Source organism: Lynx canadensis, chromosome C1, assembly GCF_007474595.2.
Source record: "Lynx canadensis isolate LIC74 chromosome C1, mLynCan4.pri.v2, whole genome shotgun sequence".
In the NCBI taxonomy this organism is placed as follows: Eukaryota; Metazoa; Chordata; class Mammalia; order Carnivora; family Felidae; genus Lynx; species Lynx canadensis.
The window spans coordinates 138792617-138819968 of NC_044310.1; the positions used below are offsets into that span (position 1 = coordinate 138792617).

Sequence of the window (27352 nt, forward strand, 5' to 3'; positions counted from 1 at the left end):
TCCCTTAGAGTGAGTGATCCAAGAGAGAAGTAGGAGAAAGCTACAATGCCTTTTATGGCCTATGAATTCAGGTTTATTGAGGAATAATTTACATACAATAAAATTCACCATTTTAAAATGTATACTGTGTTGAGTTTTGGCAGATGTATAACATAATGTAACCATCACAATTGGGCTATAGGACATTTCTATCACCCCAGCAAGTTCTCGTGTGTCTTTATAATCTGTCTCCCCCCACCACCACCTTTACTACAGCCTGTAGCAAACACTCATTTGATTCCTGTCTCTGTACTTTTGTCTTTTCCAGATTGTCATGAAATGGTATAATGCAATATGTAGGGTTTGTGTCTGGCTTCTTTCACTTCATGTAATGCTTTTGAGATTCTTCTGTTGCATGTATTATTCCTTTTTATTGCTGAGTAGTATTTCATTGTATAGATGCGCTATAATTTGTGTATCTGTTTACCAATTGATAGACATTTAAGTAGTTCCCAGTTTGGAGCTATTTATGATAAAGCTGTCATAAGCATTCAAAAAAATAAAAATAAAAATAAATACGTAAATAATACGATTATATTTTTACTTCTTGATTTTTTTTCAGCTTTGCATATAATCTATTAATTTCCCAGTAAGGAAACAGTAAAGTTAAAAGTAAAGTAAAGTAAAACTTTACTTTAACAGTAAAGTTAAAATTTTTATATCCCCACCCCATCACCACAAATAGTTCATCTTCTCAATACAATTATATCATGATTTTGATGTTTAAGATTTCATTAAACACATTTATATCTTTGTAAACTTAATTCATGGCCGAACCACATCATGTTTCCAATTGTCTGTTTTCCCTAAAATTAATGATTGTCTCATTTTTCTTTTGTCTTGTGTCTTATGTACTTGTTTCTGATTCAACAGCAACCTCTGTCCCACGTGGTATGGATTACTTTTCACTATCACCTTTGGACTTCTTGTGTCCCTGTTTTGAGTTGAAACTCTTGTTTTTAATGTCTTTTCCTTCTTCATTTACTCTCCCATTTTGAAGAAACACATCTACCAATAGTTTTGGTCTTGCCTGTCTGAATATGTCTTTCTGCTTTACTGATATTTGATTGATATTTAGCTAAATACAGAATTCTGGTTTGGAATTTATTTTCTCAGAATTTTTATGGTCTATCTCTATTGTCTTTTAGTTTCAGTGTTGAAAAGTTGAGAGACATTCTACTTTCTGTTTTATATATTTTTCCTTTCCGGGAGCTTTTATAATTTTCTGTTTGTCACAGAGTTCTAAAATTTTGTTATGATGTGATCTGTTGGAGATCTGTTTTCATTCAGGCACTCAGTGACCCCTTTTAAAGTAGAAATTTATGCTCTTTAATTTAGGAAATTTTTCATAAGTTATTTCTTTGATGATTTTTTTCTCAATTTTCTTTTCTCTTTTTCTGTTAGTTGAATGTTGAACATCCTAGACTGCTCTCCTAATCTTCATATCCTTTCTCTCCTATGTTCTTTCTCTTAATCTCTTTACTTCCTGGGAGATTTTACAACCTTTCTGTTGAGGCTTCCTTTTCTATCATGATTTTGTTTCCCAGCAGTAGTTTCTTGTTTCCAGGATTTTTTTTTCTTTTCTTTTTTTAAAACAATGTGTTTTGGGGGCACCTGGGTGGCTCAGCCAGTTAAGTGTCTGGCTTTCAGTGTCAGCTCAGGTCATGATCTCACGATTCATGGGTTCAAGCCCTACATCGAACTCTGTGCTGAGAGTGAGGAGCCTACTTAGAATTCTCTCTCTCTCCTCCTTCCGCCCTGCCCTGCTGTCTCTCTCACTCACTCTCTCTCAAAATAAATAAATAAACTTAAAAAATAAATAAAGCAGTGTGTCTTTGTTTCATGGATGCAGTTCTTCTCTTATCTCTTTAAACATAGGGTTTTGTTTTTTTCATTCTCTTTCCTTTTTCTATTTTCTGTTTGTTTTGGCTTTGGTTTTGGTTTGGTTTTGTTTTAGTCTCCATCTTTCATGTTAGGAGCTTTCCCCAGATGTCTAGCGGTCATTGGCTGTCCCGGTTCATATTTCAGATAGTAAGAAAGGGGGATGCCAGGATAACACATAACTGGAGCTTAATGACTATGGATTCCCTAGATCTGAATATGCTTATTTGTTCAGGAACCTCCAATATCATTTCATTGAGCACCATTTTTTTAAATTCCAGTTTTATTCACCAAAGGAGACTCTTCCACTCTCCAGTTTTATGATGGGCTACTAGCATTCTGCAAACCTAGTAGAAGAGGACTTGGGAGTCTTAATATTTATCATATAAAATTTCATTCAATTCTGTTTTAAATACAGTACTCTACCCTCCAGAATTCTTCAAAATTTCCCAGTTTTGGGAATCTTCTGTTTTATACACTTCAAAGAGTAAATATTTACTCTTCTTCCAGGGTGAGAGAGGGAGGCGTACTTGTTCAGTTGTGAATGGTAGAGAGACAATGCAAAAGACTAATTCTTAAATAGATTTCTAACTAGGTTTGCTCTTACTTAACTCATTTCCACAAGTTTGGGTGCCACCAGTTCCCAAGTTTTTGTGGAAACTGTAGTACAAATGAAATTGCTTCCTGCCTTTACCTACTACCTAAAATGAATTGCTTGTTTGAATCAGCTGTCAGTCAGCTGCCATCCTTCTGTTGTCTAGCTTCCAAATTTTTGTTACTGTAATTCATCTCTCACTCTCCTTTTCTTCATTCATTTATGCTTTTGAATAAAAATTTTAATACTAAATTGTATTTTAGTATAGTTTTAAAAAGGAATGTAGTTAAATGTGTATGTTCAATCTACCTCTTTAATCAGAAATCAATATTGTTTTTATTATCCACCAAGTAGTTTCTTTTTAACATTTGTTAGATTTAAGATAAATACCTTTTCTAAAAAAGATAATATCTATTTGGGGGAAATGGGGAATAACTATATCTAATCCTTATCCTCAGTCTTAGGGTATATTTGAGAGGAGTGCTGTTTATGTTTGTATTTTATATTTAAATGCTTTTATTATGACAGAGACCTGCTTCCTTCATGGCATATGGGGATGTTTATTACTCCATCAGCCTGATAACAGTATCTAGGAGCCTTATTTTACAGAGCTCAATCTTGTATACTAATGACATATGACACGATGATCAAATTTTCCAGCGGCGCCTGGGTGGCTCAGTTGGTTACGTGTTCAACTTCAGTTCAGTTCATAATCTTGTGGTTCGTGGGTTCGAGCCCCACATTGGGCTCTGTACTGACAGCTCAGAGCCTAGAGCCTGCTTCAGATTCTGTCTCCCTCTCTCTCTCTCTGCTCCTTCCCCGCTTGCTGTCTCTCTCTCTCAAAAATAATAAACATTAAAAAAATAAAAAAAAAAATTTAAAAAGATGGTCAAATTTTCCAAATCAAAATCTGGGCAACATAGTTTTAACTTTAGAGAAATTAAGTCCACCAACCATGGGCCAAACAATGTGTTATACTTAATACATGTATGTCACTGTCCCCATGACCATTTCCACAGATAAAGGAATTAATCCTACCAATTGGTAGTTGGTTGGTTACTTCTGAAGTAAAATTGAATCAATTTAGGCTTTAAACCAAGATTTTTACCCTTAGTTTAGAAGGATTTTCTCCTTCCCTTCTACTTCTCCAGGTTCCAGGGAGTCTCATACCATCCTGTCATCAATGGATGAGTGTGGGTTTCCATACCCCTCTCTCTGCTTGCTTGTCTCCTCTGAGTTATTGCTTGACCCTTGACATTTCAGCACCATGTACCAGCATCCACCAAGACATAATTCCTCTTGCTTGGCCTCTGGACTTCATATACGGGATCTACTGCCATAATTCTTGCCACAGTCTCCAGTTGTAAGGACCCTGTACTCTTTGCCCTGTTTCTTCAAACCTCAGTCTCCTTTATGTCTGCCAACTCAGTGTTAGCCACTTTTGCACCCCTCTCATGGCAGAGGCTTCAATAACTTTTCAGATGCTCTGCCACAATACACTGGCATGCTTAGAATCCAAAGAAGTCTTCAAGAAAATCCTCCCAGGTACATTCCTTAGTTATTATCTTCAGTACTCTACACTTAGACATCTCAATGCTCCTTTCCTCCTGGTGGCCAGTATCTTATTTCCTTTGCTTAAGAAAAATCTGCGGGGCGCCTGGGTGGCTCAGTCGGTTAAGCGTCTGACTTCACCTCAGATCATGATCTCGCGGTCCGTGGGTTTGAACCCCGCGTCAGGCTCTGCGCTCACAGCTCAGAGCCTGGAGCCTGCTTCAGATTCTGTCTCTCCCTCTCTCTATGCCCCTCCCCCACTCATGCTCTGTTTCTTTCAAAAATAAATAAATGCTGGGGCGCCTGGGTGGCGCAGTCGGTTAAGCGTCCGACTTCAGCCAGGTCACGATCTCGCGGTCCGTGAGTTCGAGCCCCGCGTCGGGCTCTGGGCTGATGGCTCGGAGCCTGGAGCCTGTTTCCGATTCTGTGTCTCCCTCTCTCTCTGCCCCTCCCCCGTTCATGCTCTGTCTCTCTCTGTCCCAAAAATAAATAAACGTTGAAAAAATAAATAAATAAATAAATAAATGTTAAAAAATTTAAAAAATAAAATAAAAGTAACTCTATAGGTACCGAGATGATCAATTGACAAAACATACTATGAAGAAAGCAAGCTGTAGAAGAGTGTATAACTTGCTCTGCTTCTGTAAATACAACTGTAGATTCGCAATGCATTAAACATTTCTGGAGGAATACATGAATCTGTTAACAGAGGTTGCCTCTGAGGAGGGAAAACAGTCTTGTCTTGGGGACAAGAGTGGAAGAGAAATTTTCACTGCCTCTTTGTACCTTTCAAATTCTACATCATGAAAATAGCCTATTCAAAAATAATTAAAAGTTGATCATAAAACATTTATAATTTGGCTTTTTCAACCTGCCAGGCTTCAGATGATCTGATTCTCAGTCACAGACAGAAAGTAGCTCTTTTGGCAAAGCTATCTTTTTTTTTCCCTTCTCTGCTTCCTGATGTGCCTCTCTTTCTTGTGGAACCTTACTAAAGGCAGCATGAAGCAGCAGTGACCTGCTCTAACATTCTGAAATTTTCCCCTCCGTTAGAAAGAAGAATACTTCAGTAGGAAGATGGTCAGAGTCTCAAATATAACAGATAAGTAGTTTAGCTACATACCTTCATTTGCTAACTTGCCAGACTGAGTTCACCTGACCTCTTTGGCTAAGCCATATCTGTATTATAGGGTTTGTTACTTGCAGGAATTTTTATCATCTTCAGGCCTATCACACTGAATAGGTATTTAACACATCATGATGAATATAAATGAATTAATGAATAATTTTATCTGCAGGTACAAACCACCTAAGTTAATTTTAAATTTATTAACCGATAGAGATTTTTGAAGTCTGCAGTTTAGATTTCCCAGTTGTCCAGTAATTATAGCTGTCTTTTTTTCTCCAATCCAAGATCCAATTAAGGATCATGCATTTTATTCACTTGTCATATCCACTTAATCTCCTTTAATCTAAAAAAAATTCCCAGCCTCTTTGTGTCATGTCACTGATATTTTTTAAGTCTGGGCCAATGTTTGCAACATGTCCTTTAATTTAGATTTTTTTCTAAAAATTTCTTTTATTATTAGATTCAGATTGAATTTTCTTGGCAAGAATACTTCATTGGTGATGCTGTGCCTTCTCAAGGTATCATACCAAGAATACGAGGAAATTGGTTTTCCTACCAATGTTCCTACAGTAACACTATAGAAAAGCATATCATACAACTATGGCTTAATGAAAGGTCCAATATGAGTTTTTAATTCTCCTTGCTTTAATTTTATACTAATCAGATAATGTCTAAGTGGTTCAGTACTTACATACACCAGATATTAGTACATAGTATTTTATTCAATGGATATCATTTGGGGAGGGGGTGGAGAGGGAAGGGGTTCTCTTTTAAATTGATCAGTTGTTTGTGAGTTTGTTTGTATCAGTTTAGGGAGTTGATAAAATCAAGTTTCTGGTATGCAAGCTGAGGGCTAGCTTGTAATAATAACAATACTTTACAGGATTGAGATGAGAATTACTTGAGATGTTAACAGAAGTAAAATATCACTAATAGTAATGTGCTCTGTGGAGGGTCTCTATTAATACAATCAATCCCACTCAGGTATTTATTTGTAGAAACCACGTATGTAGCAACAGTATCTGGCACTGTTATGAATACTTTACGAATATTAATCTTTATAGTTGGTTATATCCTTATCCCCATTTACAGATGAGGAAACTGAGGCTTGGAGAAGATAAGTAACTTTTCCAAGGTCATAAAGAGACTAAGTGGTAATATTTCTAACTGTTTACCTGTAAGATCACACCTGGAAACAGGCAGCCTGTATAGCTCCAAGCTATACTTAAGGATGATTTTCATTCAGCTGCTCCTTTAAATAAATTTGTGTGTTTATGTTATTTGTGTTACAGAGAGAAGAGGCACTCCCTTATAGGGACTCATAAAGGCATAGAGCATCTAGAGATTTACTGCCTCCATTACGCTGCTGGCTCTCACAGCACTTGTTATGTTTTTATCAGTTTCTCTCCAGAAGGTAGGAATTGTGTTTTTTCTGTACGAATTCTTTATATAATTATAGTTTTCTTGACTGTGAACTTAATTTTTTTTAAATATGAAAAGCATCTGACACCTAAAGAATAAAATGCCAGGTGTCTCCAAACAGTTAAGACGTATAAACACATTGCCTTTAAAAAATATTTCTATTATAAAATTAATAGATGTTCATTAAGAAAAAAAGATAAGACAAACAGAAAAGTATAGTAATCTATCACCTTGTGATAACTACTCTTTATATTTTGTTGTATGTCTTTCTGAATTCATTGATATATTTGTATACAATGTATAATATATGTATCCATATAATATTATGATTAGGATTGGTAACAATAGGATATAAATGTTCTTTGGCTAGATTGCTTCTTTACTTAGCAACTTATTGCCTTATGTGTAATGTCAGTAAATATCATCTGCATTTCCATTATTAATGGTTATATAATATTCCAGTTTAAGAACATAACATAAATTATGTAACCACTTTCTAATTATTGAGTATATGGAATCTTCCAGGTTTTTTCCTGTGTTAAATATGACTTCAGTGAACATTCTTGTACATACATGTTTGCATTTGTGTCTAGTGATTTTTTAGGACAGTTTCCAAAAAAGTAAGTGTTGCAGACTCTTAGTTCGTAAGCATGCTCTCTGATAGGAGGATTCCATGGCCTATAACATAAAGAACCACTGTTCACCATCTTGGAGAATACCTATGTATAGTAGTAACAAAGGTCTGAGAAATCAAACTTATTTGACTATAGAATGTTTTCTTAAGATAACATGTGTCTACAGGATGGAGAAACTGTGGTGTATGGAGGCAGGGGACAATATGGGAAATTGCTATACTTAACACTCAGTTTTGCTGTGAGCCTAAAATTTCTCTGAAAAATAAATTTTATTTAAAAAAAAGGGAAAGAAAAGTTTTTGAATGCCATTGTATACATTTACATTTAAAATTAAATTTAGACTTTTACATACACACACACAAAATAACATCAGAACATATCAACATCCCACTGAACACTTTGGAAAATGCTAGCTTATGGTATATTCTTTTAAATGGAATTGGGAGATCAAAGGGGAAATATATGGAAAGGCTCTACCAATTTGCATTTCCACCAACAGTGCATCAGAGTGCCACTTTCTCTGTAATTTTGCCATTGGTATTAACCAATGCCATTGGTATTCAATTTAAATAAATCTGAAATGAGAAAAGTATATGGCATTCTAATTTTCATTTATTTGATTACTAGTAAAATGTATATCTTTGCATATTGTTATCTGTCTTTTATATTTCTTTCATGCCTATGTCACTTATGCCCCATTCTAAATTATTCTTGGTGGTCTTTGAGGCTTTTTCTTTATTGATAAGAATGAAGAATCATATTAAGACTATCAACACTACAAATCACATGTGATACAATTATGTTTTCTTATTTTTTCATTTTTTAATGTTTGGATATGATGTTTTGTTTTTATTTTGTGTACTTCATTTTTGCCATATAAGTTAACATTTTTGAATAAAACTTATAATATCCTCTCCAAAAACATAACAATTTTTTGTTTAATCCTTGGATTATGTAGAACACAAAATTTTACATATTACATGTAATTAGTATCTGATTCACTTTTAAAGTATCAGTTCAGAAGAAAGCAATACCTTCTTAGGGGCTTCTGTAGAGTTTGATTGTGAATATGGTACTTCATCATAGGAAATTGGGAAAATACCCCATGATTCCTAGGGCTAGTAGGGGTACAGAATATCATCAGATGTAGTTCTTAATCAAAGAAGAAAAGTTAGTCTCAACCAGAAAAAGAATTGTCCATGCACATTAAAAACAGAAAAGGAAAATAAGTCTGAACCTTAGCCATAGCTAAATAAAATTATGTAAGTTTTTACAGTTAAGAAAGACCTTTGGGTTAATATTGTCAGATTATTTCATTTTATAAAGGAGAAAACAAAAGAAAAAAGAGTTTAACTCAAGTTTGTCCAAAGTCAAGCAAATGTGTTTTGTTTTCTCAGGAGACCTTTAAGAAGTAAAGAAAAGGTTCTAAAAAGTTTTCATTATTAACAATAACTAACATTTATGAGTACTTATTATGTACCAGACAATCTACTAAATACTTTAAGTCATTTGTCTCACTTATCTTCACAATATTCTTTGAAGTAACAACTATTATTATCCCCTTTATAGAGATAAGGAATCTGACTCTAGTCTAGGCAGTCTGAGACTTAACAGCCCTCACTCTTAATTGCTGTTTTTAAGAGAGGAGACTCTTAAGTGTTATCATCAGTAAGAAACTATATGTCACTATTAAATAAAGTAGAATTAGTGGAAGAACAGAGAGAGGATTGCAATGGCCAATCCTAGAAATAAGCAAGAGTGGAACATTTTGGCAGGATAGATAGCAAGAAGTATTTTTTACATCCTAAGTAAAAAAAAAAAAAAGTGAAAGGTTAGTTAAAGAAATTTGTGGTATGGCTTGACTCTAGCTTATTCCCTGATTTTCAGAGGATATTGCATCCTTCAATTCATCTTTGCATTTATAAAAATTATTTTGGCTTTTCAAATTGAAAATGGCTTATGAGAACTGTATTACAAAATTCTAAATTTACAGAACTCTTCTCCATTATCACTGCTTTTCATATCCCCTTTAAGGACTTTACATTTTTAGTTGCATGTATTACGCAATGTAGTCCTTAGGCATTTTTGCTATTAAAATATCTTTTTATAAATTAGTAAAGAAAGCAACACTCAAAACAGATGGACTATTGCTCTAGGTTTTAATGCTTGCTATAGTTGATATCTAAAGGTGGTCATGAATTAAACAAAAAAATGAAATCACAAAAGAAGAAAAGATTTTCAAAAATGAATTTGCAAGTTTAGTTCTAAATAGCAATCACAATTTTAGCTCGAGGCTTTTCTGGGGGATTGTGAATAATGATTAGGTGAGATTATAGGCCCCAGGCAAAGCCTCGGGACTTTAGTCTTCCTAGCCAGTCATTTATCCTCAAAAAAACGGTCCTCAGGTTGTACACAGTATTGGTTGAAATACCAGAGGGAATCAAACCTGAGTCTGTCATATTATCCCGAGAGTCATATCAGGAGTCTGAAGCTTAGATGGTGAGATAAATGTTTACCAAAATGAAAACCCTTGGTAGGCTTTTCAGTTACTGTTGCTTTATTTTATTTTTACTGCTTTGGGGTATGTATTTTTATTTACCTGCAGAAGGAATTATGTATAAAAAATTATAACTCTAAGAAAGTAATATCACTATTGAAAATTGTTTTCAACTCTGCAGAGCATCTATTTGAGGGAAATAGGTAAGATTTTTTTAAGATAATAAATTCAACCTCTCATTTTTATTAGATTTTCTTGGAAATTTGTGTTTGAGAGAATTCTGATTTACTATACTTTGCTAAAGTATTCTAGCCTGATCTTATGTAAAATTATGAGTTGGTGGGTGTGGATATTTTGAAAGCCCCGAAGTCTTGATTTCATGGATAATTATGTATTTTCAGTTACCAAAACTTCAGTTCTCCTCTGTCTTTACAGCTATTTGCTCTTTTCCTAAAACCTTGTGAGTTAAGTTGTTAAAATGGCATCCACAACTTTTAAAAACATATTTACATAAGAGATAGTAAAAGGGAGGAAATTAACAAAACAAAATATTTACCTAATTCACCCAGTGTATGAAATAATAATGATGATGATAATAGTAATTTTAAAAATGGTAGTGTAGGAGTAATTATCTGATAACATGAAGAATGTTATTACTGTGTGTCAGGCACTATTCTAACTCATAACTCCCATTATTATTCCTATTTTTAAAATGAAGAAACTGAGTCAATCAGAGACTAATCAGTAGTAAATCTAGGATCAGAAAAGTGAACAAGGACTTGAGAGAACCACAGTAGAAAATTCTGAGTCCTTCAGAGTCTCATATCAGTGAATACAAGGCTTGGTTCTGGGAATATATAGCAGTAAACGAGGTAGACACAGTTCCTGATTTCATTAAATGTAAAGTTACACAATTATTTAGTTTGTTTCCATATTACAAAGCGATGGGAGAATATACATAGGGACCGCATATTGCCTGGAGAATCAGGCAGACTCCCTGAAGAAGGAGTGTTTCAGCTGGGAGCTAAGGGATGAGAAGATTCACGCCGGCAGTAGAATTGGGGAATTGGAGACCAAGGGGGCCACACAATGATTTTGGTGGGCCCTAGACACTTTTGCTTTTGTGGGTCCCTTCCTCCATAAACAATATTAAAAATTGAGATTTGCATTTATACTGGTATAGAGAGAAGTACGTTAATATTGTATATTAAAATATTTTCTTTGACCTAAAAGGGTTTTTTTCCCCTTATTTTAGAAGAAAGCTTTTTTGTGGACCCCTAAGAGTATTATTGTGAGCCCTAGGCTCTTGTACCTACTAAACCGGATGGGTAAGTCAGTCCAGGAGTGGGAATATTGGGCCAGAAACATTTCAGATGGAGGGAATAGCATAGACAGAGGCTTCAGAAGCTTAGAGGGCCTTGCCTGCTCAGGAAACTGAAGGGAGGTGTGGCTAGAGCAGAGAGTGTGGGGGAGGGAGAAAGGTGAGGCTGGTGAGAGAGGAAGGGCCCCCGGAGGCCTTGTTTGGGATTTCGATATTAATCCTACAAGTAATGGGAGACCTCCAAAGGGTGTGTGTGTGTGTGTGTGTGTGTGTGTGTGTGTGTGTGTGTGTGGCAGGGGGGGTGGGGGGGTGGTTTAAATCAAATTTGTGCACATGGTTAAAATCAACAGTTCTGTGATCCAACTTCTCCCACTTATGCCTCACCTCTCTTTCCACTTTTCCTTCTGATATCTTCATTTATTCAGGTCAATGTCATTTGCTTTCACCTCAGATTTTTATTTGTCACTTTTAGGTATCATCTATTATCATACACATAAATAAAAGAGGCATTATACATTCACTCACTCACTCTACCCTACCTCTACCTTTTCTCTTTTGTTCCTCAGTTAGTTTTATCTTTCTTTGATTTCTCTGTTGTAACTGTGGATAATAAACCAGTACCTTTAACCATAGATGCTGCTTTGGGATTGTCCCCTGTTGTCAGACAAGGACGTTAGTGCACCCACCTTCTCTGTGATTCCGTCCTCAGTTCTTTCACTTTTGTATCTCTAAAATTGATGCCATTTATATCTATTTTATAACCAAAATCAAGTATTTACATTATTGTGTGGAAAGGCTCTTTGCATTTGCTGTGTCCTCCACCTGAACATCCATTACCCAGATGACTGCACTGTCTGATCCTTCTCTTCCTTAAATACTCAAACCAACTGGCAGCCAGTCAGTAGGGCCATTCCTGGACATCTTATTGGAAATAGCATCTCCCCTACCTGGAATTCTTTTTTTTTCTTTAAGTTTATTTATTTTGAGAGAGAGAGAGAGAAGAGGGGAGGGACAGAGAGAGGAGGGACAGAGAATCCAGAGCAGGCTCTGTGCTGACAGCAGACAGCCCAATGTGGGTCTTAAACTCACAAACCATGAGATCATGACCTGAGCCAAATTCAAATGCTTAACGAGCTGAACTACCCAGGTGCCCCTCTGTGTGAGATTCTTACTGTACTTTGCCTGTTATGTTTTTCTTCATAGCACTTATTGTTAAACAAATGATATATCTTACCTCATTTAACTTTTCATTCTCCCCATTCTTGACTATAGCTTCAAGAAGGCAAGGAATACCATCTACTTCAGCTAATTTGTTTGATATTTTTGTTTGATATTTTTGTTTGTTGTTTGCTCCCTCACTATATTCCCGATAGCTAAAACAGTGCCTGATAACAGAATCATTTTAGTTAGTGATTGATTATAGTCCCAAATAGTCTTCTTTGGTTATATGTCCTGACTTAGGCAATTTTTCAATTTTCTTAAAATTTTTCATTTGCTTTTGTTTTTCGTACATTATTTTTCTTTATCATATCCCCGATTCTTTCTGACTCTCCATTATATATAACATGCTGTGATCTCTCTCTCTGGTTTTATTCTTTTCCCTTGGAAATGCTCTTCTGGAGCCTTATTACATCCTCTGGCTACATAGCTGTCATCCTTGGGCTTCTCCTTCCTGTTCTTCCCATTGGCATGATGACAGACAACCCACATTTTTCTCTATTTCATTGTACATCTTCCTTTAATGAAGCATATCCCTCAGCAACTTTCAATGAAAAATATTTGAATGATACATTTTTTGAACTTTCACATATTTGAAATGTTGTTTATTTTATTCTCATTAGAGGTGTATCCAGGTCCTAACATCAGAAGGTACAGGCCTGGGGACCGGCCTCACTGGGGGAAAGGGGAGAGGTGGGTGTGTGTGCATCAGTATCGAAAGGAAGAAAACACATTAAAAGGTGCCACGTTTTGGGTGCCTGGGTGGCCCAGTCAGTTAAGCGTCCGACTTCTGCTCAGGTCATGGTCTCATGGTTCGTGAATTCGAGCCCCGCATCAGGCTCTGTGCTGTCAGTGCAGGGCCCAGTTCAGATCCTCTTGTCTCCCTGTCACTCTGCCACTCCCCCTGCTTGTCTATTAAAAATAAATAAACATTTTTTTTAAGTGCCACAGTTTTGACTGCCTGGTCCACATGAGATACTATATAAAAACTGACATTTTGTGCCTCTTCTACTAACTTCCTTTTATAAAAGTCTCAACAATCATTGTGTTAAACTTGTAGAAAAGGCACCACCTTTAAAGAATATGCTGAAGAGAAGCACTTGCTGCCTAACTGCTTCCATCTGAATTCTAGTTTCTCTGGAATGCTAGAGCACTAATCATTTTCTCCCTGAGCTTGGAAAGTTTTCTAAAATTCATTAACACCAGCCTCAGCCTGCAGCTCGTTTTCCCTCTGGCAACTTTCAGGCCCCATCTTGGTTTTCCTTGGTGCTTTTCAATTCCTGATGATGTGTCTTGGCTTTTTTCTGTCCATATTTTACTGTTGAACTCAGTGAGCATTTTCATCTAAGGAGTTTCATTCCTAGAAAGTTATCTTGCATTATTTCTTTAGTAATTTCCTCCCTTCCTTCTTTATTGTTTTTCTTCTTTCTTTCTGTAATATCTGTCATTCTGTGAAGGACTACGTAGCTGAACATCTAATGATCATCTTTCTTATGATACTTTCTGTTTCTTTTCAAATCTGTTTCCATTTGCAGTGCTCTTCATTCTAAAACAAAACCCCCCAAAAAGAGATTTGTAGGAAGGTTGAAATATAAAACTTTGTTTTATTTTCTGAGTCTTTCATATTCTCTGGAGTTTTTGTTTATTTTTATTTATTTTAAGTTGAAAGGGGTAGATTCTGGAGCCAGACTGAGTTTGAATCCCAGTCTCCCACGCTTAAGTCTGTGATCTTAAGCAACTTTAAATTCTGTGTCTCTGCCTTAACCTGAAATGGAGATAATGATAGTACACCTATCTCAGAGTTCTGAGCTGAGCTGATAAACATAAAACCCTGAGTAAATGAGCTGATAAACATAAAACCCTGGGAATAAAATCTGGAATTGAGTAAGTCTTATATGTATTTGCTATTATAATTATTATTATAATTATTGTCATTATTACTATTTTGTGGATCTGATGTCTGCTCGCTGTCCCTGAGGATATTACCTGGAAGTCCTTTTAAACTTCCCTTTTTTTGGAGCGTCTGGGTGGCTCAGTCAGTTAAGCATCCAACTTCAGCTCAAGTCATGATCTCACGGTTTGTGGGTTTGTAAATGTTTTTTTTTTAACGTTTATTTTATTTTGAGACAGGGAGAGACAGCATGAACGGGGGAGGGTCAGAGAGAGAGGGAGACACAGAATCTGAAACAGGCTCCAGGCTCTGAGCTGTCAGCACAGAGCCTGACGCGGGGCTCGAACTCACGGACCGAGAGATCATGACCTGAGCCGAAGTCGGATGCTTAACCGACTGAGCCACCCAGGCGCCCCGGTTTGTGGGTTTGATTCACATTGGGCTCTTTGCTGTCAGTGGAGAGCCCACTTTTGGATCCTCTGTCTCCTTTTCTCTCTGCCCCTCCCCTCCTTGTGCTCTCTCTCTCAAAAATAAATAAACATTTATCACTCTATGTCTGCTAGGCTGTGGTTTCCTGTGCCCCTTGGCTGCAGTTTTTCTCCGTTTTCTAGCTCACATTAATTTTTCAAAATCTCTCATCTGTTGATGGCCCAGCCATTGTGGTGTTATTTATTTTTTATTCCTGTACTATCATTTTAGTAGGTCTTAAAAGAAGTAAAACCATGTATGATCTTACCATCTTTAGAATGCCTTGAAAATTTCTAGTCAAAAAAACGACCAGATAAAATGTCATTTTAAAAAGATCATTTTGGGGCATCTGGGTGGCTCAGTTGGTTAAGTGTCTGACTTACACTCAGGTCATGATCTCACAGTTCGTGGGCTCAAGCCCCGCCCACAGGCGCTGGGCTAACAACTCAGAGCCTGAAGCCTGCTTCATATTCTGTGTCTCCTTCTCTCTCTACCCTTCCCCCACTTGCTCACTGTCCCTCTCTCTCTCAAAAATAAATAAACATTAAGAAAATTATTTTTAAAGATCACTCTCTAAAATTTAACTTATAGCAACATCAACTAACAGACTAGGTTCTCCTACAATTAACTGTGATTCTTATACTACTTACATAAAAGTGGTATAAGCCCAAGATATAGTAATAAAACTATTTATTAAAATACTGATGTAAATAGTATATTCTTAAATAAATAAATGGGTTAATATTTAACAAAATACAATCATCTAGAAACAAGTTACTTTCTCCTACTGAAAGCAAAATATATGTATTATTATATATTTATATATTATAAAATATATATGTTATATATAAATATATACATATTTATATATTATTATATCATAAAATATATATGTTTTATATATATTTAGCATAAAATTCCCCTGACCAAAAGTGACTTTCTTCAGAAGTAATTGAATCTCTAACTACTCTAGTAGTGTTTCCATCTATCACTCGATACCTTATCATTGAATATAAATGTGATTTTGCATGGAATAGCACTAAATTTGTCTTAAACCAACCATTAACTTCTAGAAGCTTATAATCTTTTATTTGCAGTAAGTTGACAGATATGAGGATGAAAAGAACTATTTTATAGGTTGGCAGTGATAACTAAAATGAGATAAAATATATAATGTTCATTCTTTCCCTTTTTTCTTTGTCCTATGGGACCTTTTGTTTTTATTATTATTTTTTTTGGTAATGTTTATTTATTTTTGAGAGGGAGACAGACAGAGTGCAAGCAGGGGAGGGGAAGAGGGAGAAGGAGATACAGAATCTGAAACACGTTCCAGGCTCTGAGCAGTCAGCACAGAGCCCGACGCAGGGCTCGAACCCACAAACTGCGAGATCATGACCTGAGTCAGAGTTGGTCACTTAACCGACTGAGCCACCCATGCGCCCCGGGACCATTTTTATTTTTTTTTTTATTAAGTTTTTATTTTAATTTAAGTTTAATTGACATGCAGTGTTATATCAGTTTCAGGTATACAACACTTCCATACATCACCCAGTGCTCATCGCAGCAAGTGCACTCCTTTAATCCCCATCACCTATTCCACTCATCCTCCCCCCCAACCTCCCCTTTGATAACCATCAGTTTGTTCTCTGTAGTCAAGAGTCTGTTTCTTGGTTTCTCTCTCTCACTTTTTCTTTTGCTTGTTTGTTTTGTTTCTTAAATTCCACATGTGAGGGAAATCATATGGCATTTGTCTTTCTCTGACTACTTATTGTACTTAGCATAATACTCTCTAGCTCCCTCCAGGTTGTTGCCAATGCTAAGATTTCATTCTTTTTTATGGCCAAATAATATCCCATTGTGTGTGTGTGTGTGTGTGTGTGTGTGTATACACACCATGTCTTCTTTATCCATTCATCTATCAGTGGACACTTGGGCTGCTTCCATAATTCGGCTATTATAAATAATGCTGCTATAAACATAGGAGTGCATGTATCCCTTTGAATTAGTGCATTTGTATTTGGGGGATAGATGTCCAGTAGTGTGATTACTGAATCATAGGATAGTTCTATTTTTAACTTTTTGAGAAACCTCCATACTGTTTTCCACAATGGCTTCCCACTGTTTGCATTCCCACCAACTGTGCAAGTGGGTTCCTTTTTCTCCACATCCTTGCCAACACATTTTGTTTGCATTTTTTGATTTCAGCCATTCTGACAGGTATGTGGTGGTATCTCCTTGTGGTTTTGATTTTCATTTCCCTGATGCTGAGTGATGTTGAGCATCTTTTCATGTGTCTGTGGGCCATCTGTAGTCTTCTTTGGAGAAATATCTGTTCATATGTTCAGCCCATTTTTCAAATGGATCATTTGTGTTTTTGGGTGTTGGGTTGTATTAGCTCTTTATATATTTAGGATGCTAACCCTTTATCATATATGTCATTTCCAAATATCTTCCCCCATGCAGTAGGTTGCCCTTTAGTTTTGTTAATTGTTTCCTTCACTGTACAGAAGCGTTTTATTTTGACATAGTCCCAATAGTTTATTTTTGCTTGTATTTATTTCCCTTGCCTCAGGAGACATATCTAGAAAAATGTTGCTACGGTCAATGTCAGAGAGATTACTGCCTGTCCTCTCTTCTAGGATTTTTATGGTTTCAAGTATCACACTGAGGTATTTAATCCATTTTGAGTTTATTTTTGTGTCTGGTGTAAGAAAGTGTTCCAGTTTCATTCTTGTGCATGCAGTTGTCCAGTTTTCCCAGCACCATTTATTGAAGAAACTGTCTTTTTCCCATTGGATATCTTTTCCTGCTTTGTTGAAGATGAATTGGCCATATAATTGTGGGTTTATTTCTGGATTTTCTATTCTGTTCTCTTGGTCTGTGTGTCTACTTTTGTACTAGTACCATACTGTTCTGATTACTATAGTTTTGTAATATAACTTGAAGTCTGGAATTGTGATGTCTCCAGCTTGGCTTTGCTTTTTCAAGATGCTTTGGCTGTTCAGGATTTTTTGTGGTTCCATATAGACTTTAGGATTGTTTGTTCTAGGTCTGTGAAAAATGCTATATTTGGCATTTTGATAGGAATTGCATTGAATCTGTAGATTGCTTTGGGTAGTATAGACATTTTAACAACATTTGTTCTTTAAATCTTTGAGCATGAAATGTCTTTCCATTTCATTGTGTCTTCAATTTCTTTCATCAATATATTAATGTTTTCAGAGTACAGGTCTATCACCTCCTTAGTTAAGTTTATTCCTAGAAACTTTATTACTTTTGGTACAACTGTAAATGGGATTGTTTTCTTAATCTCTCTTCCTGCTGCTTCATTATTAATATATGGAAATGCAACAGATCTCTGTACATTGATTTTGTATCCTGAGGCTTTACTGAATTCATTTATCAGTTCTAGTAGTTTTTGGTGGAGTTTCTATATATAATACCATGTCATCTGCAAATAGTGAAAATTTGACTTGTTCCTTACCAATTTGGATTCCTTTTATTTCTTTTTGTTGTCTGATTGCTGAAGCTACGACTTCCACTATTATGTTGAAAAGAAGTGGTGAGAGTGGACATCCTTGTCTTATTCTTGACCTTAGGAGAAAAGCTCTCAGTTTTTTCCTGCTGAGTATATTCACTGTGGGTTTTCATATTAGGACTATCGACCCATTTTTAAACCACCTCTGAAATATCTCTGTAACTATAGTAAATTCTTTAATCCAAATCCTCTAGCCAGTATCTGTATGAAAATTTTGAGGCCTTAAAGAGAACTCCAGCTAACTAATGGTATGTTACATGTATACAGTGTTTTTTCTGCTTCCTGGCAGTCTTAAGCAGCTCCTTGATGTGCTTCATTAAAAGATACTTGCAAGGCTTAGTATTGTTAAATAATATACATTGATTATAACCAAGTCTTTGTAATATAAATAATATCTTTATTAAAACTCTATCTCTATAAATCCTACTCATTTAAATGTAGTTTTTCAGCATTTCCCATCTTAATTGTTGCACTGATGCATATGTGATTTCCCTCTAGTGTTATCAAATAGATTAAGAAAAATGCACTCAGTCAAGTTGCTTTCATTTCTGTCTCTCATGAAAAGAACTATATATGTATAAAAATTGTAAGTGGTAGCTGAGATAGAGTCTCCCATCTTCACTTTCTGTGTTTCACATAATAACTTGAGAAAGGGACAAGGAGAAATTTTAAATTCATAATTAATAAATTCAGTAGATTTCAAGGAAAATAATAAAATTACAGTAAAGACAATTCTAGGCTCCAAATATCTGCAACTATATGTTTATGGAGAAGAGAAATTACAAAACCACTGTACACTTTTCATAATTAAAATATATTGTCAACCTTCTATATCTCTTTCATATAAATAAAAAGATTGCGCTTTCAGATATCATTATTACCATACCTATTTGCCTTTATTGTAAATGGAAGTTAGAATTTCTGATTACTGCTAATTATGGCAGGACTTTTCCTAAATTGCATGTGCTTTTTAGTTAACAATACATTTATTTTCAGTATTCTTCTCTGTTCCTGACTATTCAGATGGACACACACACACACACACACACACACATCTGAGGGAGCAGTAAAAACAAAAGATATTTATTTAAGAATATAATACTCTTCAAAGGTTTATTTAGTTTACATAATAGATCAGATATTCATTTTAAGGCACTATTCTCTATATTATATAGGAATTATTACTTTAAAAACCATGATATGTTTTTTGTCATAATCTGAATGTTATGAATTCTTGGTAGCTCTACAGAAATCTTCCTGCTTGTTTTTTTTTTTTTTCCTATTCACAGTATTCAAAGTGGTCCATGTGACCTAGATATTGAAAATCGAGGTAGAGTTTGCTGCATTGCTGATATTTACTTTGAAACCTTGGAAACATTCTGATTCCACATGCTAGAATTACAGGATGCCCACTGTTTCATATTGCTGATATTTTAAAAGGTATCTGAAAGTCTGCACAATCATTTTTTAAGCTGGCATTAAAATACTGTTTAAAAAGATTCAAATATTAAACATAATGCTTTCCTTTCCAGTTAAAAATGCACACATAATCATTGTTCATTTAAAATTTTGTGACTCATCGTGGATTTTGGCCCCCACCATTATTTACCTTGCATTTAGAAGTATACTAATCTGCTAATTTTGAAATCTAACCCCAATAAGGTGCAATTAGTTTTTATTTCCTAATTTTGAGTGAACTCTGCTAATTTATTAAAAAATAAAATAGTATCTAGAATCAGCATTATAAAATTATGTTCATCAGGAGAAGTTAATTTTATCATATGTCAATTTGGTATAGAGCATCTCTAACAAAAAGTCAGCTTTTACATTCAGGAAGCCATATTCTCTCAATGTAGAAGAAGCTAGTTCACCCTTTAAGACTTCTGTGTAAAAATAAAACTCTGAAAGGAAAGCATTGAATGAATTAAAGCATGTACACAGGTGACTGACTTTCAAGTAAAGCACCATATGTATAATGAAAAAGTTTCATTTGGTTCCTCTTTCCTCAATGAAAAAATATCATAAAGTAGAAGAACAGATTACATCACAATTCTCAGCTAATAAAATTAAAACAAAGATGTGCTAAGGATTAGCTGTGTAGTTTTTGTTTGTCCTCTTGATGATAAAAAGATTAGCTTGCAAACTTTTTCATGAGTTTTTTTGTGTGTTTTTTTTTGTTGTTGTTGTTGTTTGTTTGTTTGTTTGTTTTACTTAGCCAGGGAGAACTACCAAGTATGAAGGCAGATACCCAGAATCTGTGCTGAGGAGGGTAAGGCCATAATCTGGAAACCCAATGCTGAGAATCGAATCTGAAGTGCAGGGGGGGCACCTGGGTGACTCAGTCAGAGAGTCCAACTTTGGCTCAGGTCATGATCTAGTGGTCTGTAGGTTCCAGCCCTATGTCAGGCTCTGAGCTGACAGGTCAGAGCCTGGAGCCTGCTTCAGATTCTGTGTCTCCCTCTCTCTGCCCCTCCCCCATTCACGCTTTGACTCTCTCTCTCTCAAAAATAAACATTAAAATTTTTTTTTAATTTAAAAATCTGACGTGCAGGAAGAGATAGGAATAAGTAAGAATTGCAACTAAACGAGGCAGATGCTGTGCAGAATGAGATGCAATAAACAATAAACAGATATTAGAGAGTGGCCCAGAAGCAGGACTTTGAACAGAAAGCATATTAATACCTTTTTGGGGAGTGGGCATAAAAGACTTCTCAGGACTAAAAACTTACTATAAATGAACAAACAGTAAACCTAGCTCTGATTTGTCTCCAGCTCATTCCTTTTTAAATCAAATCAGTATTTCCCAAACTGGTATTTTATACAACAATCTTCTAAAAGCTTTATCATCAAAGTGGGGAGAAAATATCAGTTGTCAAGTAAATTTGGGGAATTAAAGTCACACACACAGACACACACACACACACACACACACACACACACACTCTTCATATTTTTCTCTCTTAAAAATTCACAATGCCCTTTATCATATAAAGGCTTCTGAGTAGTCCTGGAGGGAAAAAGTTCTATAAACCCAACATTTCCCAAACTTGTTTGACCTTGACACTATTTTACATCATATCAAATCCCATCTTTGGAGCTGTGCTCTTCAGGACACCAGTTTAAGAAACTATCCTGTTTAGTTAGTGTTTAATCAGCTATTGCAAAGCCATTTTTAAAAGGTAAAGTATAGGCTGAATGAATGGCTGAATTTATCTAGTATTTACTAATATAGCTATTGCAACTTTGCATGTGATCCAGTCTTTGATACAAAAAGGGCTCACATTATTTATATAGACAGACAAATAAGCAATTGCCATAGCTACTTATTTTGAAAGATCACATAATGTGTTAAGTCGTAGAAGCTAGACTCCACAACACTGATCTCATATTTTGGACAGCAATCCCTAGACATTAATAGGAGCTTCAAAGCATGTTTTTCAAAATTACATTCTCTTACTACTTCTTGGTAAAGAGGACTCCAACTGAAAAGATCTGGAAGTGGTCTTATGTTAATACAGGAAGCAGTATGTTATAACAAGACACAGAACTGTTAGTAGCAGGAGATTTGTATTTTCTGTTCTGGATCTGCCATCAGCTATGTATGAGACATTGTAAAAGATAGTTCTTTTCTGAAAAATGAGAAGATTACTGTATCCCAGCTAGGTATTCAGGATGAACTTCTAAAAAGTTTCAAATTTCAGTGCTGAAATTTGGGAAATTCTATATTAAACAAAGTTAAGTGAAACAAGTTACCATACCCAATATTAATGTGCATTGTGAATTTCCAAAAGATGGATATAGTATTAAAGATTTTTGTATTACTCTATATCTGTACCATGTATATTAAGTGATTCTCAGTTCGTAGTTTGGGAAATACAGGACTGAATATATTCTTCCTTGTAATTCTGATGATATATTCAATGATCCTAAATTATTTATGTACATTTTTAACCCTTAAAAGAAAAAGAGGATGTACATTTATAACCAACTGTGTGCTTGTGAAGGACCAGTGTTATCTGAAAAATGTCTTAGTTTGCAGGATTATCTTATAACAACTCCACATTTAATTAGATTTTTTTTAATTCAAGTTAGTTAACATGCAGTGTAGTCTTGGCTTCAGGAATAGAACCCAGTGATTCATTTCTTACATGACACCCAGTGCTCATCCCAAAAAATGCACTCCTTGAGGCGTCCAGGTGGCTCAGTTGGTTGAGCAGCTGACTTTGGCTCAGGTCATAATCTCATGGTTTGTGAGTTTGAGTTTGACCCCATGTCGGGCTCTGTGCTGACAGCTCAGAGCCTGGAGCCTGCTTTGGATTCTGTGTCTCCCTCTCTCTCTGCCCCTCCTCGACTCGTGCTCTGTCTCTCTCTGTCTCAGAAATAAATAAACATTAAAAATTTTTTTTAAAAAAGTGCACTCCTTAATGCCCATCACCCATTTAACCCATCCCCCCATCCACCTCACCTCCATCAACCCTTAGTTTGTTCTCTATATTTAAGAGTCTCTTATAGATTGCCTCCCTCTCTGTTTTTATCTTATTTTTCCTTCCCTTCCCCTATGTTCATCTGTTGTGTTTCTCAAATTTCATATATGAGTGAGGTCATATGATATATTTCTCTGACTGATGTATTTCACGTAGTATAATACCCTCCAGTTCCATACACATTGTTGCAAATGGCAAGATTTCATTATTTTTGATTGCGAAGTAGTATTCCAGTGTGTGTGTGTGTGTGTGTGTGTGTGTGTGTGCGCGCGCGCGCGCGCGCGCGCGTGCGCACCACATCTTCTTTATCCATTCATCAGTTGACGGATGTTTAGGCTCTTTCTGTAATTTGGCTACTGCTATAAACATTGGGGTGTATGTGCCCCTTCAAATTAGCATTTTTATATCCTTCGGATAAATACTTAGTGGTGCAATTGCTAGGTCATAGGAATAGTTCTATTTTTAATTTTTTGAGGAACCTCCATACTGTTTTCCAGAGTGGCTGCACCAGTTTGCATTCCCTCCAGCAGTGCAAAAGTGTTTCCCTTTCTCCGCATCCTGGCCAACATCTGTTGTTGCCTAATGTGTTAATTTTATCAATTCTGACCCGTGTGAGGTGGTATCTCCTTGTGGTTTTGATTTGTATTTCCCCAATGATGAGTGACATTGAGCATCTTTTCATGTGTCTGCTAGCATCTGGATATCTTCTTTGGAAAAGTGTCTATTCACATCCCTAGACCACTTCTCCACTGGATTATTTGTTTTTGAGGTGTTGAATTTGGTAAGTTCTTTATAGATTTTGGATACTAACCCTTTATCTGATATGTCATTTGCAAATATCGTCTATCATTCCATCGGTTGCCTTTTAGTTTTGTTGATTGTTTCCTTTGCTGTATAGAAACTCCTTATCTAGATGAGGTTAATTAGATCTTTTTAATTAATTAAAAATAATATGTGTATAAAGGGCACCAGCGTAGCTCAGTCGGTTAAGCACCCAACTCTTGTTTTCTGCTCAGGTCATGATCTCACAGTTCATGAGTTGGAGCCCCATGATGGGCTCTACTCTGATGGCGTGAAGCCTGCTTGGGATTGTCTCTCTCTCCCTCTCTCTCTGCCCCTCCCCTGCTCATGCTCTCTCTCTCTCAAAATAAATAAATAAAATTTTAAAAAGTAATATGTGTATGATTTTAGAGTATTTACAGTAGAGTGTTAAAGATTTTTAAAGTTGTTATATAGTGTTAGTCTTTATGGTTTCTAGATAAAATACTCTAAAATCATGCACATATTATTTTGTACTTTAAAAAATTACATACATTACAACTCTAAGAAAATAACAGTAGGGGCGCCTGGGTGGCGCAGTCGGTTAAGCGTCCGACTTCAGCCAGATCACGATCTCGCGGTCCGTGAGTTCGAGCCCCGCGTCGGGCTCTGGGCTGATGGCTCAGGGCTTGGAGCCTGTTTCCGATTCTGTGTCTCCCTCTCTCTCTGCCCCTCCCCCATTCATGCTCTGTCTCTCTCTGTCCCAAAAATAAATAAACGTTGAAAAAAAAAATTAAAAAAAAAAAAAGAAAATAACAGTAAAAGAAGAAATAGCTTTTCCAAAATAGAACACAGTTATTGTCATCACTTAATTTAGTAATCATCAGTATCATATCCTTAGCATGTTCTTCTCCTAGAATTTTTTGAATTTGACATTATAGTAACTTTCTGCTTTGAAAAAAAATAGTGGAAGAACACTTTATTTATTTAGAGAGAGAGTGAAAGGTGGAAGTCTTTTAAGGAAAATTTACTTGCAAAAATATTTGGAATAGAGTCAGCTTGAAGAAACACTCACTGGCCAAATCTGGAACAAGTTGAACATCAAAATAAATAACGATAGTAATGAATTATATAACACCTTGAATAAAATAAGGATCTATCAGCCCATACTAATATAAGTGAATAAATAAATAAATAAATAAATAAATAAATAAGAGAGAAGAGAAAGCTCATCTTTATGCCAACTAAGACAAGGGATAATGGTGTTAGAAAATCATGAGTAGACACCAAAATTAATGGTTAAATTTTATATAAAATAGTTTCAAAATATTTTCCCATAAATTCCTTCTTAATTATAAAGAAAACTTAGTAATTTGACAGTGGAAAAACTGGTGGACTTCACATTAACAAACTGATCAAAGTTAACACCACCAGTATTGGATTAAAGTTACATTTCATATGCTTCCTGATATGATGTGCTTGAAAAGGAAAAGGCATTGCATCTGTAATATTCCCATCAAGATGCATATCCTAAGGGTAATCAAGAGGAAATATCAGGCGAACTAAAAATGAGGAACACTAAACAAAATAACAGGCCTGCATTCTTCAAAAATGTCAAGATCAAGAAAGACAAGGAAAGACAGAGAAAAGTTCCATTTTTAAGTAAACTAACAACTAAACATAATGTGTGATAATGGATTAGATCATGGTCCACGGGTTTAAAAAAACAAGTATAAAATGCTAAAAGGGCATTATGGGACAGTTGTCAAAAATTGAATATGAACTGTGGATTAGATATATTAACTTTCTTGATCTCAAAAATTGTATTGTGGCTGTGTAAGAGAATAGGTATGTCTTGAGGAAACTTACTGAAGTTTTTAAAGGTAAATTGGCACAATTACCAGTTTTCTCTCAAAAGAAGAAATTAGATAGATATTTAGATGACAAGCAAAGGGGGCAAAATGTAAACAACTGAGGAATCTGGATGAAGTTTCTCAAGAGTTCCTCATCCTCTTCTTGCAACATCTAAGTTTGATTTGTACTGAAATAAAAAGATGTAGTCCTTTTTTAAAATTTGAGTATACCTATGGAGAGTTAAAACCTACTTCAGTATAATGGTTCAAATTGTTACAAGTATGTAAGAAAAAAGGCCAAACCTTAGAAATGTACCCCTTGCACTTTGTTCAAATTGACAAAAGTATGAGGAAAAATTAATATGATGGTTAATAATCACCCCTCCCTCAAGAAAAGGTCGTTTATTTGTGAGCCACGTTAAATTCTCTGTTAAATGTGCTATATGAATTCAGGGTATTAATATTTTAGGTGAATGCACTTAGAAGATGTACAATAGAGAGCTATTTCAAGAGACATATAAAACTATGACATCCATCCTCTCCCCAACCTCCACCCCACCTGCCACACATTTATTTATCCTTCATGCCCCACTTTACCTGGCTAATTTAAGTGTAACAAAAGCTTTGTCCAGAAACCTTTTTTGCCCTCTACAGTTTATAATAAATCATTGTCACAACTCTATAAAGGTGATAGATTATGTATTAAATTGAGAAACATGTCTTTTAAAAAACATTTTCTATTAAGAAATTGCCTAGTTTTTGATACTTGCCTGTGTCATAAATTACTATAGTGTATTTTATTTCTAAAATGGGATAATTATTAAAATAACCTCAATTTTTAATATTTTGAGTGCATCACAATTTTTTAACTGGACACTATATGTATATTTATATTATGTATGTGATCACATATATTATGTATATATTTATCTATATACATATAAAACATAATTTTATTTCCTTATCTTTCTCAAAGCATAAATTCTACCTTCTTTGTGTTCATAAGCTATAGAGTCTTTATAAACAAATCAATATTTGTTTTCTGTTCAGAGGTCAACATTACTTTTTAGTGGTTTGACATTGGTAAGTCAAAAAAAAACCCTGGAGGACTAAATTGTACTGTAGTTTAATTTTTTTAAGTTATTTACCATTTAATAGACAGTCAAGAGGCAAAAGCTGTCATAGATTCATATATCATCTGATTATTTACAAGAGTCTAAACCAAAAGGAAAAACACAATTTCAAAGAGTGGTTAACTAAGAGGAACTATGTGTGAATATATGAGTGTGCTTGAAGCAGGCTTTTTTTTTTTTTAACCTCACTAATCTCTACACCCAACATGAGGTCCAGATTCATGACCCCAAGATTAAGAGTTGCGTCTGAGCCAGCCAAGCACCTCTGAAGCAGGCTTTTAAAATTGTTTTGATGCTTCGTGTAAAAAGGACTATTATTACTCTTAACATTATAAATATTAAAAGACATGAAGGATTGTTTCTTTACAGAAAATTTAATAGCTTTCTAAGGAAATGTAAATGTATAAGCATTTCAGCAAATAAACTAGGTTTTTATTTTAGGTTTTTTTTTTTTTTGATTCTACCAAGAACTTTATAGTCTACATTCAAAATGTATTCTATAAAACATGTCAATAATATTTTTGCCCTTTTAATGACTGTATAATTTATCTGTGAAAATGGTCATGTGGCATCATGTAAAATTATTTATAGAATTAAACCTTGGAGCTCTTATTTACATAAGAATGGATTCAGCACCAATATTGACCTACTTTTTTTCATTGAGATTTTTTTAGTGAGAGAATAACTGTCTCACACCAAGATTTGAAGCCAGAATTTTGTTGCAATATATTAAAAAAGAGAAACTCATTCTTGCTGTGTTTCTGTAATCTGAATATAAGGTTACACCATATCAACAACCAGCAGATGGAGGGAAAAAATGCTCTAGGAAGCAAGGCTATAAATACTAGGTTAATTGCAGAACTTTAAGATTTTCAAAATTTTACTAAAGCTCCTCTAAACTGTCTGATCTTTTAGTAAGAAATTCATCATTCAGAGTG

At 35.2% G+C, this 27352-nt stretch overlaps 1 protein-coding gene across 1 annotated transcript in view; it reads left to right on the forward strand.

Moving 5' to 3' along the window:
- The first annotated feature begins 6490 nt into the window (after positions 1-6490).
- MBD5 (methyl-CpG binding domain protein 5) overlaps positions 6491-27352 on the forward strand; it is a 141937-nt gene continuing 121075 nt past the window's right edge. The window contains exon 1 of the mRNA XM_030324849.1: positions 6491-6609. The gene's annotated coding sequence lies outside the window, so the exon portion shown is untranslated. The remainder of the gene's footprint in view (positions 6610-27352) is intronic.